Source organism: Lissotriton helveticus, chromosome 3_2 (genome assembly GCF_964261635.1).
Source record: "Lissotriton helveticus chromosome 3_2, aLisHel1.1, whole genome shotgun sequence".
NCBI lineage: Eukaryota > Metazoa > Chordata > Amphibia > Caudata > Salamandridae > Lissotriton > Lissotriton helveticus.
In genome coordinates this window covers 296,589,663-296,605,111 of record NC_136062.1, presented here as the reverse complement: position 1 = coordinate 296,605,111, position 15,449 = coordinate 296,589,663, and the positions used below count along the sequence as shown (strand labels likewise).

The 15,449-nt window shown below is 51.8% G+C and overlaps 1 protein-coding gene across 2 annotated transcripts in view; it reads left to right on the top strand.

Moving 5' to 3' along the window:
- TLN2 (talin 2) overlaps window positions 1-15,449 on the top strand; it is a 1,508,116-nt gene that overhangs the window by 1,304,055 nt on the left and 188,612 nt on the right. The window lies entirely within an intron of this gene.

The window sequence follows — 15,449 nt, the reverse complement described above, 5'->3', positions numbered from 1 at the left end:
CCCTCGTTGGAAGTCAGATCACTATTTTCCACTCCTTCGATGCCTAACTGTTTTTAGGTCTCGCGACCTATCAATGCGCACAAGCGCATTGAGTGGAGCGAGAATTCAAGTGCTTAAAAAGCTCGTCAACCCAAGGGCTTTTTGCTGCGGTTTTCTTTGAGTTCACGTGAATCACGTGACCAAACAAGCACGCGCATCACCCTCCCTCCCTCCCTCCTAATTGCATTTTTTCACGGCCGCACAGCACATCAAAGGGCTTCGCCCAGCGTGCGCTCTGTGGCTTCTCCTCCCCTAATTAATCATGACTGGCCGGCCGTACTTTCAGTTTCCCGGCCGCTCTTGTTTTATCTCTCCCCCACTGTATCTGATTACCTTGCGCTGTGCCTCCGCTGCAACACACAATATCGAACTGCGTCAATGTGACAGTGGTCTTTATATCAAAAATGTACTTTTAGAGATGGGATGTCTTGCGCTCGCCTCAATTAATCGCTTTCACAAGTTTGCTTTTTTCCTCTATTAAAAAACAATCCTCCTGCTACACTTAAACATGGTGTCTCTTTCACTTTACAGCATCTCACGCTAGTTCCTCTTTCTTTCAGCGACGCTCCACATTCATTTTCTGTTGCATTTGCGCATTGACACCAAATCCACAGACTGTCTTTTACAATCCTCATGGGGGTGTCAAGTGCTCCTCTCAACCTTCCTTCATGGGTTTGTTTTCCTGACTGCTTTCACAGGATCTTGAAGTTCACGCTGCGACTTTGTCATTGAGCCGGCAAGTCGTCGCCAAAATTATGTTGTAATATGAAGCTCTGGGACTAATAAGCTTGTAATTAAAAGGCTTTATTAAGCTTCATGGTCAGGCGTGACTTCTCCCCACGCCAGCTCAGGGCAAACTGCAGACGAGTAGGCTCATTTCAGTAACCACTGGAACAAACAAGCATTGGCATAGCCAATAGGTCTCGCTTTTTACTTATAAGGTCCCAAAGGCGAGACCTATTGGCTATGCCAATGCTTGTTTCCTAGGCTCACCATAGTGTAGGAGTCTTGCAACATTTTTTTCCAGGAAATCGCCGCGTTATTGTAGGAAAAAAATTTAAGTAAACTATTACGTTACTTAAATTAGTATAGTACAGGTCCTATTAATGAGTGATGTTATTTCTAACATATATTTTATGAGTGGTTGTGTGACTGTGTGCGTCTGTATGTGAGTGAATGTCAGAGTGGTGTTAAGAGACTTGTATCTCCTCGCAATGGGTCTAGATACTGCAGAAGACGACACAGGCTTCTACCAAATCTCCAACACAGGCTCAGTTAAAACTACATTAAATGGCAATAAAGGACCTGATGACGAAGAATCAGATCTCCTTCGTTACTTAGACGTGAACAGTCCGATCGGTCTGTCAACACCAGGAAAAATTTGAAGCTATTGAATGGAAAGAAAAGAAAAATGACCCCAGCACACTGTGACAAAACTCCCAGTGTGTTGAAGGTCATTAGTGTTTTGTTTTTCAATGATAAACTTCTGCTTTGGGGTTTGTTTTTGAGTTTTTGAAACATAGGTTTTGGAACACTTATGCTTGAAAGATGGAGTGCATACAAAACAGCCAATTCCTTCCAAGTAGCTGCCATGTGACCACTCCTCTGCAGACAAAGAGATCACAATTGGGCCAGCAGTGACCTCCAAATAGGACCGACAGAGTCCGGCTAGCTTGGTGGATGTTCTCCACCATCCTGATAGACAGAAGGCCCCCCACCAAACTTTAAATCAGTTCCCCCGGCTAGTGAAGCGGGAGGGGTTGCATCATGAGTTAAGCCAATGTTCCTTGGTAAGTGTGTTCTTGTTGAGTAGATTGTTTACAACGCATGCCATCACTCGTCCTTTTCCCCCTCCCCAGCAGACGGGTCTCACAACCATTAACCACAGTAGGTAGTTGAAGAGGAGCTGTTCACCCAGGGCAGTAAGCGAGGGACTGCCCTTCAAGAAGCAGAGGGGACCAGTTACCTATAAGCCTCTAGCATTATGCCACAGCTCACTGTTGCCTAGAAGGCGTAGAAAGATGTGCAAACAACTTTGAGGATTTAGTGTTCACTGAGTCTTCCTCCTGCCACCTACAGCAGTCCACAAGAGTTGGATCCGTTGCCTCTGACCGTTATACTCTAACTCAGAAAGATGTATTTTAGTGTTGACTCCTTGCGGCACAAACTCTTTATTACCGCTTGAGTACATGCTGTTCTTTCAAGTATCCTACATTTGTACAGGGGTAGGTGCGGGGAGGGGCACATTTGCTCTCCTCTTATGGGATTACTATTATCACATATCTGAAAGAAACAGGTTAGTGTTAGATTCCTTACCTTAGAATATTTGCAGGCGTCAGATTGGATCCGGAAAGTTTTCGCCAGCAGTACCCCTGCGCGTCAGTAGGTGTCGTCTGCGGCTCCACGTCCGTCGTCTGCGTCGTGATCACCGGGATGACGTCATCGGAGTACTTAGACGCTGCCCTCGCGCGCTGACGTCAGTTCTTCTTTTTTCCGCGTCAGCAAGCACAAATCTGGGAAGAGCAGTACTCTAGTCTTTTTTTGACTAACTTTTTTGATCTCTTTTGATCACTTTTTGAGTCGACCTTCGACTCCTGGTGCCGTAAGGATGCCTGGTTTTAAACCTTGCGAGGCCTGTCACCGCCTGATGTCGGTGACCGACCCCCACTGTCGGTGCCTTTACTGCCTCGGGCTGACCATGATGACAAGTCGTGCCCCGACTGCCGTGCCTTGACCTCGAAAGCTAGGCGGGAACGGTCCAGTAAGCTGCTCGAGATCCGGCAGTCGGCTACGTGCCGCTCGAGGGACCGGTCGCTGAGCCGCAGTCATCGCCTCTCGTCGAGTCACCACCACTCGTCGGGCTCCAAGTCCTCCGGTAAATCTAGGCATTCGAAAAAGAAGTCAAAGAGGCGTCACCGCTCTTCCGACTCCCCCCGCGCTCGCGCGGTACGGCCGGGGATTCGGGCGACACGGCCAGCGCGGCTCCATTGGAGCCGCAGGCACCGCATCCAGCTCCATACCCGCCGGTCCCTGGCCTGCACACGAGGCTGGAGGAGAGAAGTGCTTTCCTCATGGCCATAAGGTCTCACTTCGTCTTTGGGCCCAGCGAGTCCGCCTGGGAGCCCTAGCGGGCCGGCGGCTCCGGCCCCGGCGCTGTCATCGACTCCGGTCCCGATGCCGCAGGGCCCTGGATCCGGGTTGTCGCCAGTCGACCTCACGACTCCTCCGCTGGCGCCGACCCCGATGGTGTTGCTCCAGGTGCCGTCTTTGGACGACGCCGGCCCGGTTTCAGCCCTGGCCCGGGTGCGACGCCAGAGCCGCACCGCTCAGCGCCGCCTCCCACGCCGTTGGGTGAGCAATTCACCTACAACCCGGCTCCATCATTTTTGCCTGTTTACCAGGAGATGGATGACTAGGACAGGGTGGGGTCTGAGGACCCTCTGGCACAGCAGTGCCAGTTGTGCCAGGACTGGGCAGAAGAGCTGGGGCAGGCCATTGGTCTGGACACTACGCCCAACACTGGATTCGTCTCTCCTCCCTCCATGGCTTCGGAGGAGGGGGCTACTTAAAGCGTGGTGTTGAACAAGGCGGCCAAGGCCTTGGCTCTTGAGCTCCCTGTCGCGGCCATGAGGACTAACCTCCACTTTTAGGTGCTCAAACTGCAGGCAAGCTTCTCGGAGCCGCTACTGCGGTTTAACGAAGCCTTCATCGACAGTCTGATGGGCACCTGGTCCAAGCCCTCTACAGGCCTCTCTGTGGATCGGAACGTGGCCCAACGCCACTGCCCGGCTCCGGGCGACCCCTGCTTTCTGTCTGTTCACCCTACCCCCGAGAGCCTGGTGATGCAGGCCTCTACGTCCCAGACCGCATTCCCGACCGCTCCTCTAGATCAAGAATCCAAAAGGTATGATAAGTTTGGGAAGAAACTGTTGCCCCAGTATTGGAACTTTCATAGATTCCCATGCTTTGCATCATTCCCCGTCGTCGGACTGGGAGTCTCGGTAATAAAAAATACCATAGTAGTAGGCACAAAAGAGAAAGGAAAGGCCTAGGCCTCATTCCCTTTTGTAGCATATCCGCCTCTTTTTGTAAAAGAGACCAAACTCTAGGCATCAGCCAATCAGAAGAGCCTCACCCTTAGAACCTTCCTGAAGGAACCTCAGAGCCTCAGATTTTCTACCGCACGTTGTGCTAGGGAGTCTCCTTTGAGCTCTGCTCTATTTTCAACTCTTTCTACAACATTTCTACAGTTATTTCTTCAGGATTTACTTCAGATTACTTCAGAAAACTCTCTCTTTCTTCAAGATGTCTGAGGTTGAGAAGAAGAAAGCCCTTTTCAAGCCATGTTCCACCTGTGGGAAGAAGAGGCTTTTTGTGGAGGATAAACACAAGGATTGCATCTACTGCCTTTATCCAGATCACAAGGCAGAGGACTGTAAGATTTGCCGCACTCTCTCCACCAAGACCTTGAGAGATAGTGCTGGAAGACTTCTTACATGGCTGCAGAGGCAGAAGGAAAGGAAACATGGGGTTTCTAGTGATGAGGAAGAATCGGCGTCATCTGCTTCCTCAAGAAGGTCAGTGAAAAGGGGTAGAGGTTCCCCCTCTTCCTCTATGGGGCGCCCCTTAAAGGCTTCAAAGAAGACCCCCAGGGAGTCTGATGGCCGGGGTTCAGGAAGTTCCCCTCACCACAGTGGGACTGACAAGGCAGAACTGGTTTCGCCTCCTAAGGGTGAGAAGACAGACCCAGCCTTCAAAAAACCCTCTTCAATTCTTCAGAGAGGAGTTCCAAGTCCTCTACGACGAAGACTTCGTCGACGGTGGCTCCGTCGACGACGAAAATGAAGCCCAAGATACAGTTGGCCCCGTCGACGGGCTCGTCGACGGGAGCGTCGACGACGAAACCTCCGTTGTCGTCGAAGAAAAGCTCGTCGACGGTAGGGTCGACGGAGAGTGTACCAACGTCATCGTCGACGAAGACATCGTCGACGAAGAAACCATCATCGTCGACGGTGATGGCGACGACGGCAGTGTCGTTGACGACGTCGACGACGGTATCGACGACGGTCATGTCGTCGACGAGTGCATCGACGACGACGACCATATCTACATCGACGGCAGGCTCGTCGTCGGTGCCGTCGACATCAGTGATTCCTATATCGTCGACGAGGATTTCTCCTGCGCCGACGGAACAACCGACGATACTGACTGCGGAGAGACGGGTGACGATTTCTTTGACAAGAATCACGCCTGAGATGACGTCCCCGAGAAGGGTGACCTCTTTACCACCCACTATGCTGTTGGACCAGGAGGACTCTGAGGGGGACGGACAGGATGGTTTTGAATATGCCAATAGTCCATCTCAGCTTCTCGTCAAGAGTCAGGACACAGATTCAGAGGAGGCATATGTACAAGGCGGGGGCGAATATCAACAGACGGCCCACTCTAGGAACTATGAGCCACAAGACATGGTTTCAGTTCCGACAACATTCCTGTATGACCTGCACAAGATGCTGCACGACTACAAGTCGAAAGCTGACAGACCAGTACCACGTCGGTCTGCTCCATCATCACCAGTGAGGAGCCACTCATCTGTGGTACCTCCAATCCACCCGATACTCACTCCTCCTCAACGGCAGCGGCCAGTGCCTCAGGCTACGTCGGAGCCAACCGATGATCTGGAGGGGGATCAGAACGAGGATGATGATGTGTCATCAGATGATAATCAGGACTCAGATCAGGACGGTGATGAATACAATGATTACATCATCCCAGATCAAGCTTCACCTCATCAGGACTTAGGTGATTCTCCTCCCGCTGACATCGGCAGTTTTCATCAGCTGATGGAACGAGCAGCTGGAAGATTTAAATTGGTACTGCCAGCTCAAACGACGGACTGTTTCTTATATGATTTTAAAGAAACTCACCGTAAAACGACAAAGTCGATCCCAATTGTGGATCATTTATGGGAGGAAGGTTTGAAGACAATGAAGAACCCAGCGACGGTGGTCCCTGTGCTACCGCGCTTGGATAAGAAGTATAAGGCACCAGAAGATGGACCTGCAGCGCTAACAGGGCATCCCAAGCCTGACTCTGTAATCTCGCAGGCAGCGCAAAGGAAGTCACGGAACCCTTCTGCTCCATTGACGGCCCCTCCTGACAAGGACGGACGCCGGCTGGATAACACGGGCAAGCGGTTCTCATCAATAGCTAGCCTTCTGATTCGCGCCACCAATGCTTTGGCAATATTGGGACGATATGATCGCCAGTTATGGTGCGATGTAGCTCCTTATTTGGAACAACTTCCACCGGAGTCAGGGCTAGAAGCGAAGAAGACTTTGCAAGAAGGTGAGGCGGTTTCTATGGAGATCATAGACTGTGCCATGGACATTGCCACAACGGCCTTTCGTGCTTTGGCAGGAGCGGCAGTGTTGAGACGCCAGGGATGGCTGAAGGCGACTTGGTTCAGACCGGAAATCCAAAATAAGGTCCTTGATCTGCCTTTTGATGGCGAGGCCCTCTTCGGTAAAGTGATCGATGATACTCTTCAGGAGATCAAGAAGGATACCGAAACAGCTAGATCGCTGGGAACCCTCCAGTATCGCAAGACTCCGTTTCGAGGTGCGAGAGGCAGAGGAGGTGGTTACAGAGGTTCATACCAGCAGCAGCATCAGCGTTATTCTTCGAACAGCTCTGGATACCAACCAAACCGCCAGTCATACCAGCAAAGACAAGGGCAATCTTCAGGTTACTCAAGACCTTACAACAAGGGCAAGCAGGCTGCCCGTGGACGGGATTCGTCCAAACGCCAATAGCGGCCTCCTGGCTCTGCCTACTGTTCCCTCCTCCAAGAGATCTTCAGTTGGAGGCAGGGTATCACAATTCCTTCAAAACTGGTCCCAAATTACATCGGACCGTTGGGTGCTCAACATCATAAGACGAGGTCATACTCTGGAATTTATGGAAGTACCTCCACCCAGGCCCCCGGCACCAATTCCATCCAATCATCTGCGTCTCTTAAGACTCGAAGCCCAACAAATGCTCCGCAAGGGGGCGATAGAGCCGGTCCCCTCCAACCAACAGGGCCAGGGATTCTACTCCAGATTCTTCCTGGTAAGAAAGACGCTAGAAACATGGCGCCCCATCCTGGACCTCAGGGAGCTAAATACCTATCTCATCTCCCTGTCCTTCCGGATGGTGTCTTTACAGGACGTTTTCAAGATGATCAGCCCGGGGGACTTCATGGCCACGCTCGATCTGGAGGACGCGTACTTCCATGTCCCGATTCACCCAGCACACAGAAGGTTCCTACGCTTCACAGTAGCCAAGAGCCATTTTCAATTCAGAGTTCTGCCGTTCGGCCTTCGCTCTGCCCCAAGGATTTTTACGAAGGTGCTGGCACCGGTGGCGGCATTTCTGCGAAAGAACCACTTCCAGGTCTTCCCTTACCTGGACGATTGGTTACTAAAGGCCCCGACCAGAGCATTGGCGCAGGACGCGGTGCAGGCTTGCACCAATCTGTTCCAAAATCTGGGTCTCACCTTGAACAGAGACAAATCCGTGCTGGTGCCCTCAAGGAGAGCACGGTTCCTAGGAGCAGTGTTGGATTCAAGGCTCTCGAGGGCTTTCCCGACTCGAGAAAGGATACTGAAACTACAACTATTGGCTCAAAGCCTTCCAAGAAAAAAGTGTCTTTCTGTACGCAGCTACAAGTCGCTGCTAGGGGTGATGTCATCGTGTATTCCCCTAATTCCGCACTGCAGATTGCGGATGCGTCCCCTGCAGGAACAACTGGACCTTCAGTGGCAGCAAGTCCGCGGATCATTCGACGACAAAGTGATTGTCACTCGAGAGATGAAAGAGGCAGTACTTTGGTGGTCGCATCAAGACAATTTATGCCAAGGTCTATCCTTCGCAAACGTCCCATCACCTCACATACTGACGACGGATGCGTCATTGGAGGGTTGGGGAGCAGTGATGCAGGATCTGCAGATCAGCGGCCATTGGTCTCCAAGCGACCAAAAGCTACACATCAACCTGTTGGAGCTGAGAGCGATCAGGCTAGCGCTTCAAGCCTTTCTTCCACGTCTCCAGGGTTCACAGGTGCTAGTCAAGACGGACAACACCACGGCTATGCATTATGTGAACAAGGAAGGAGGTACGAGGTCACTTCCCTTGTCGCAAGAGGCTCAACAGATTCTGGAATGGACAATTCTTCACGGAATTTCTCTAAGGGCGGAACACTTACCAGGGGCGCTAAACGAGGGCGCCGACAGACTGAGCAGACTCACTTCTGTCAGTCACGAGTGGGAGCTGAAGCAACAGGTTCTGGATCGGCTCTTTCAAACATGGGGCACACCAGAGGTGGACCTATTTGCGACGCCAACCAACAAGAAGTGCCGAGCCTACGCCAGCAGGTTCCACCATCAAGGCTCATTAGGCAATGCCCTCTCAATAGCCTGGACGGGGAGATTTCTTTATGCGTTTCCACCAATTCCCCTGATTCCACGCCTCATCAGGAAAGTGAAGGCGGAGCCATGCAAGCTGATCCTTATAGCCCCGGCATGGCCGAGACAGTTTTGGTACACCGAGCTCCATCTGCTATCGCTAGTTCCTCCAATAGGTCTGGAGGCTGTTCCGGATCTCCTGACAATGTCCGAAGGACAGGTTTGGCACCCAGATCCAAGGTCATTACACCTGACGGCATGGCTCCTGACCAGCGAGAATACATGAATATCCCTCTTTCCAAGGAGATCAAGGACATCCTTTCCCAAGCAAGGGCGCCTTCAACAAACAGAACATACAGACTTAAATGGAGAAGGTTCTGTATTTGGTGCAAAAAAGAAAAGGTTGATCCGTTCACCTCAAAACCTCATCAACTCCTGCCTTACCTACTCTCGCTAGCTAAGTCTAATCTGTCTCATTCTACAATCAAGGTCCACTTGGCGGCAATCTCGAGATTCAGAAGATCTGATTCTGGTCCTTCGTTATGGTCTTCAAGAATTGTCAAGCAATTCCTCAAAGGCCTGTTCAGGGTCTTTCCGCCAGTGAGAGCTCCTACTCCAACGTGGCATTTGAACTTAGTCCTGGCTCAACTGATGAAGGGTCCTTTTGAGCCGATTCACCGCTCAGACCTGAAATTCTTGTCATGGAAGCTAGCTTTGCTCTTGGCCCTCACTTCCGCAAGGCGAGTGGGGGAATTGCAGGCCCTTACTATCCAGGCACCGTTTTTGCAGTTCAAAAAGAACACAGTCATCTTGCGGACAAACCCCAGGTTCATCCCCAAAGTACCTACAGACTTTCACCTAAATGAGCCAGTGATTCTAAAAACATTTTTTCCGAACCCAGTCACTCCAGCGGAAAAGACATTGCACACTCTGGATTTACAACGATGTCTCAAATTCTACATTGACCGGACCAAGGACTTTCGAAAGTCTACGCAGTTGTTCATTGCCTTCGGCGGTCCGAACAGAGGTCTTCCTCTGTCCAAACAAGGGATTTCCAGATGGATTTCAAGTGCTATTTTGCATTGCCACAAGATAGCAGGAAAACCTCTGGTGGGCAGGATCCGTGCTCACTCAACGAGGTCAGTTGCATCTTCTACAGCCCTCTTTGCGGGGGTGCATATCAAGGACATTTGCAGGGCTGCTACCTGGAGCAGCGTGCACACGTTCACTAAGCATTACTGCTTAGAGTCGTTGCAACAGGACGACGCAGCAGTGGGCCAGGCTGTCCTGAGGAACCTCTTCATGTGATTGGTGAGCTTTCCTTTCTATCCCACCTTCCATGGGTAACACATTTTGTTCTTTCATTTCTAATGTTATGATGTACTTCTTTACAAAATGTGTTTGAGGTTTACTGCTTGCTATTCTGATACAAAGCATGGGAATCTATGAAAGTTCCAATACTGGGGCAAGAAAACAAGTTACTTACCTGTAACTTTGGTTCCCCAGTATTGGTAACTTTCATAGATTCCCATGCGCCCACCCACCTCCCCGGGGAAAGCTCAGCCTTCAGCAAGTATGGTGTCTAGCACACAACGGCTACGAAAATCTGAGGCTCTGAGGTTCCTTCAGGAAGGTTCTAAGGGTGAGGCTCTTCTGATTGGCTGATGCCTAGAGTTTGGTCTCTTTTACAAAAAGAGGCGGATATGCTACAAAAGGGAACGAGGCCTAGGCCTTTCCTTTCTCTTTTGTGCCTACTACTATGGTATTTTTTATTACCGAGACTCCCAGTCCGACGACGGGGAATGATACAAAGCATGGGAATCTATGAAAGTTACCAATACTGGGGAACCAAAGTTACAGGTAAGTAACTTGTTTTCTTCTCCTCTCTGAGTTTGGGGCTGCAGTCTGTCAACACCGCCTGCCTTTTGGGCCAAAACGATTCAAAAAGGGGGGTGGTGATGGACAGAGTATCTGAATTAAGCAGGACACTCCTACCCAGTCAAAAGATCAGGGCTTGATCCATCACCGTTTTTTAGCTCACTGCACCATCCCAGTTCAGAACCTGGCTACATGCAAATTAGTCTGACTCTGGCCCAGTGCTTCATGGGAACAGGGCAGACCAAACTACCAAGCCAATTCTTTACAAGCTTCCGGGGACCGGTTTCTGGCATTACAGCCGTCTTCGGCCCGGCTTGCTTGAATCCTGATGGTGCAGTGAGCACTCTATGTGAGATATGGTTGCGGATGTGCTGCCTCAGTGCCCGGAGGAGGCCCGGACACGGCTCGCCCAAGCCCTGACGGAGGGGCGGGATGCAGCACGGTACTCAATTAGATGTGGACTTGACACCACGGACTCGCTGAGTAGGGCGATTTCCACGATGGTGGCGATTCGTCGCCACGCCTGGCTGAGGTCTGCCAACTTCTCAGGGGATGTCCAGGACATGCTCATGGACATGCCCTTCGATGGCCATCGCCTTTTTGGCGACAAAACGGACAGTGCGCTAGAGCATTTTAAGGACTCCAGGGCCACGGCCAAATCCTTGGGCCTAGGCCAGCGCCAGAAAACTTTTGCTTTTCGCCCCTTTCGTGGCCAAGGAAGGGGCACCCCCACACATCCTGCCAGCCACAGGCTGCAGAACCAGTCTCAAAGCGGTTGCGGACGTTGTTAACGCCGTGGCGGTGCCGGGGGACAACGGCAGGGTTAGTACACATCCGCTCCTGCAGCATCTGCCTCTAAGCTTTCCTAGTCCGACATTTCAGGCCCATTCGACGCCAGTGTGGGGCAGGGTTCGCCATCACCTCCTCCACTGGTGCACCATCACGTCGGACAGGTGGGTGCTGCAAATTGTCCCAAGTGGCTACTCCCTCCCCTTCGAGGTGACCCCTCCAGCCATGCCACCGCATGTCGGGGGATCACTTGCAACTTCTGCAGGAGGAAGTTACGGCCCTCTTGGCCAAAGGGGCCATCGAGCGCATTCCTGGGCCAGAAGTAGGACGTGGTTGCTATTCCTACTACTTTCTCGTGCCCAAGAAGGGCAAAGGAGACCTACGCCCTATCTTGGACCTACGGAGCGTCAACGGCTTCCTCCGGAAGGAGACGTTCAAGATGCTGACTTTGGCTCAGGTCCTAACTGCCCTGGACCTGGGAGACTGGATGTTGCCGTTGGCCTTGCAAGACGCATATTTCCACATCCCCGTCCTGCTGGCCCACCAACGCCACCTGCGGTTCACGGTAGGCCATGAGCACTTTCAGTTTACCGTGCTCCCCTTCGGCCTTACCAGTGCCCCTCGGGTGTTCACGAAAGGGATGGCTGTGGTCTCAGCTCATCTGCTCAGATCAGGGGTTTCAGTCTTTCCCTGTCTCGATGATTGGTTGTTGAAGGAGGGCTCGCCCCAAACAGTCGTCTTCCACCTCCAGATTATGGCCGACCTCCTGCACTCACTGGGGTCCTCCATCAACGTGCCGAAGTCACACCTGTGCCCCTCTCAGAAGCTCCTTTTCATCGGAGCGGTTCTGGACTTGGCGCAGTTTCGGGTTTATCCCCCCGAACAGCGGGTTCGGGATATTCAGGCTCTGATTCTGATCTTTCAGCCTTTATCCGGAGTTTAGGTCAGGTTGACGCTGCTGTTCCTGGGGCTGATGGCCTCCTGCATCCTTCTGGTGCATCACGCCAGGTGGCGGATGCGGGCTCTGCAGTGGGACCTGAAGTTTCAGTGGGCACAGCATCAGGGCAACCTGTCCGACCATGTCCTGATCTCGGAGGACACTGCGAGTCAGTTGCTGTGGTGGCTCACGAACCGCGATTGGGTCAGCGGCAGATCCCTCTCCCTACCCCAACCGGAACACCTAGTGGTGACAGATGCGTCCCTCCTGGGATGGGGTGGCCACATGGGAGAGGGGGAGATCAGAGGCCTCTGGTCTCCGGCGGAGTCCCGGCCCCATATCAACCTTCTGGAGCTGCGGGCGATCCGACTTGCACTGAAGGCATTCCTTCCCTCTGTCCGGGGAAGTGTAGTGCAGGTGTTCACGGACAACACCACCGCCATGTGGTACTGCAACAAACAAGGTGGGGTGGGGTCGTGGACCCTTTGTCAGGAGGCTCTGCACCTCTGGCAATGGCTGGAACACCAGGGCGTCACCCTGGCAGTTCAACATGTAGCAGGTCCTCTGAACGCCAGGGCGGACGAACTCAGCCGCCGGTGCACGATGGATCATGAATGGCGTCTGAACTCGGGCATGGCACAAGGTCTCTTTCAGCAGTGGGGAGAGCCTTGGTTAGATCTATTCGCCACCGAAGAGAACGCGCAATGTCATCAGTTCTCCGCGTTGGAATTTCCAAGGCGGCACTCTCTCGGTGACGCTTTTCGTCGCAAGTGGAGCTGCGGTCTGTTGTACGCATTTCCACCTATACCACTTCTGCCCAGAGTGCTGAAATAGATCAGGCGAGACAGGGCCCAAGGCATCCTTGTGGCTCCGGACTGGGCACGAAGATACTGGTATCCCGAGCTACTCAGCATGTCAGTCGATCCCCCGAGTCGGCTGCCTTTTAAGGAGGACCTTCTGTCGCAGCAGCAGGGGACGGTCCTCCACTCGAACCTGTCCAGTCTCCACCTACATGCGTGGAGATTGAGCGGCGGCAGTTGAGGCCATTTGACTTGTCTCCTGAAGTCTATGATGTGATTCTGGCAGCAAGGCATCCCTCCACAAAAACGGTATATGCCTGCAGGTGGAACAAATTTGTGGCATGGTGCACAGCAAAGACTGTGGATCCACTCTCTGCCCCCCTTTCAAAGGTTCTCCTCTTCCTTCTTTCTCTTGCCCAGCAGGGCTCTGCTCTGGGCACTATCAAGGGCTACCTCTCGGCCATTTCAGCCTTTTTGAGGCTTCCTGATCAGCCTTCTCTTTTCAAGTCCCCTGTTGTAAATAGATTCTTGAAAGGCATCACACACATGTTTCCTGCTGTTCCCTTCGTCATGCCTCAGTGGGACTTGAATCTTGTTCTAACGTATCTGATGTGCGCTCCCTTTGAGCCTCTTCATAACTGTCCTCTTCGTCTTCTGACTCTTAAAACTGCATTCCTGGTTGCCATCACCTCTGCCAGGAGAGTGAGTGAGCTCCAGGCTCTGTCTTCTAAACCGCCTTTCCTCTCTGTCCATCCGGACAAGGTTGATCTGAGGACTCGTCCTTCTTTCCTGCCCAAGGTGGTCACAGCCTTTCATATCGGGCAGTACATCACCTTGCCCACCTTCTTTCCACCTCCGCATCCCTCGAAAGAGGAAGAGAGGCACCACCTACTGGACCCAAAACGTGCGCTCTCCTTCTTTCTAGATCGCACACGCCAATTCAGGTTGGATGACCAGCTCTTTGTTGGTTACATGGGCGCTAAGAAGGGACAGGCGGTGCACAAGCGGACCATTTATCATTGGGTCGTCTTGTGCATCAAGGTTTGCTACTCTTTGGCGAAAAAGTAGCCTCCTGTTGGGCTGCGCGCCCATTCCACTCGGGCCAAGGTGGCTACCACTGCCCTGGGTCGGGGAGTCCCCTTGCAGGACATCTGTCAGGCAGCTACGTAGGCCTCGCTGCACACATTTGCTAGACATTACTGCCTGGACAACCAAGTCCGGAGAGATTGCTTTTTCGGCCGTTCCGTTCTCTAGGACTTTCTGGTGTGATCTTAGTTCGCAGACCCACCACCGGGGTTGGTATTGCTGGGGTATCTATTCTCAGGTAAGGAATCTAACACTAACCTGTTTCTTTCAGATGCACAAGTTACTTACCTTCGGTAACGATATATCTGTAAGAAACAGTAGTTAGTGTTAGATTCCTTACCGCCCCACCCATCCTCCCCGTTCTGCGAACCGATATCTAGGGTTAAGGACATCCCTTTAAGGGCCCTAGTTTCATGGCACCAGTGTCGGTTTCTATCATGGCTCTGCGTTCCTGACGCGGAAAGCTATGTACAGAACTGACGTCAGTGCGCGAGGGCGGCGTCTAAGTACTCTGACATCATCCCGGCGATCACGACGACGGAAGCGGAGCTGCAGACAACGCCTACCGACGCGCAGGGGCACTGCTGACGAAAACTTTCCGGATCCAGTCTGATGCCTGGGGATATTCTAAGGTAAGGAATTTAACACTAACTACTGTTTCTTACAGATATATTGTTACCGAAGGTAAGTAACTTATGCTTCAGCATCATGCAGACAAGAGGTTGATCACCTCATACATGATGCTGTTGAAAAAGTCAGCACTTATCCAGAACACAAGCCTCATTGTACGCCAAGCTTATGAGAAAGCCAAATGGGCGAGTTCCAGCTGGGTGAGGCCTGACCCAGCCAGTACCAGTATTTGTATGCACCACATGAATTGGTATGGTTCCAGCCCCTGCTAACGACTCTGCCATCTTTTCTTCTGGCTAGTCCAGTACCAGCACTTCAGAGACTGTAGCTGGCAGCAAAGCCTTGTAAGTTGAAGAAGACAGAATCCCATTGGCTGGAGAAGGATGTACACATGGCAAACATCTTTATCATGCCCACGATGAACTCATGTGTAGAATATAAAAAAACAACTGATTGGCTTTGCACAGGTATGCTGAAACAGGAAAAAGAACATTAACTCACTGGCATGCTGCTGCACACAGCGGGTACATGAGGCAGGCTCATAGAATCCTGCAGCTTAGCACACCTGACTGCATCAGTGTTAACAGCATTTCTGCAGTCGATAAATCAATACTTGCTTTCGTGTGCACAGCAACTGTTTCAATTAATTAATAGCAAAGTCCTTTTAGCAAAGGAAAAAGGGAAATGTTTTTCTGATTATCATGACTGGCTTTAAATTCAGCAGTATGTTCTATTTGTTCTAACAAGCCTGTCTCTAATAGGCCTTCAAACTGCCTGCAGCAGTCTACAGCGTGACACTATAAAGAGCTCCAAATGAAACCTCTGAATATACATGCACCTCAG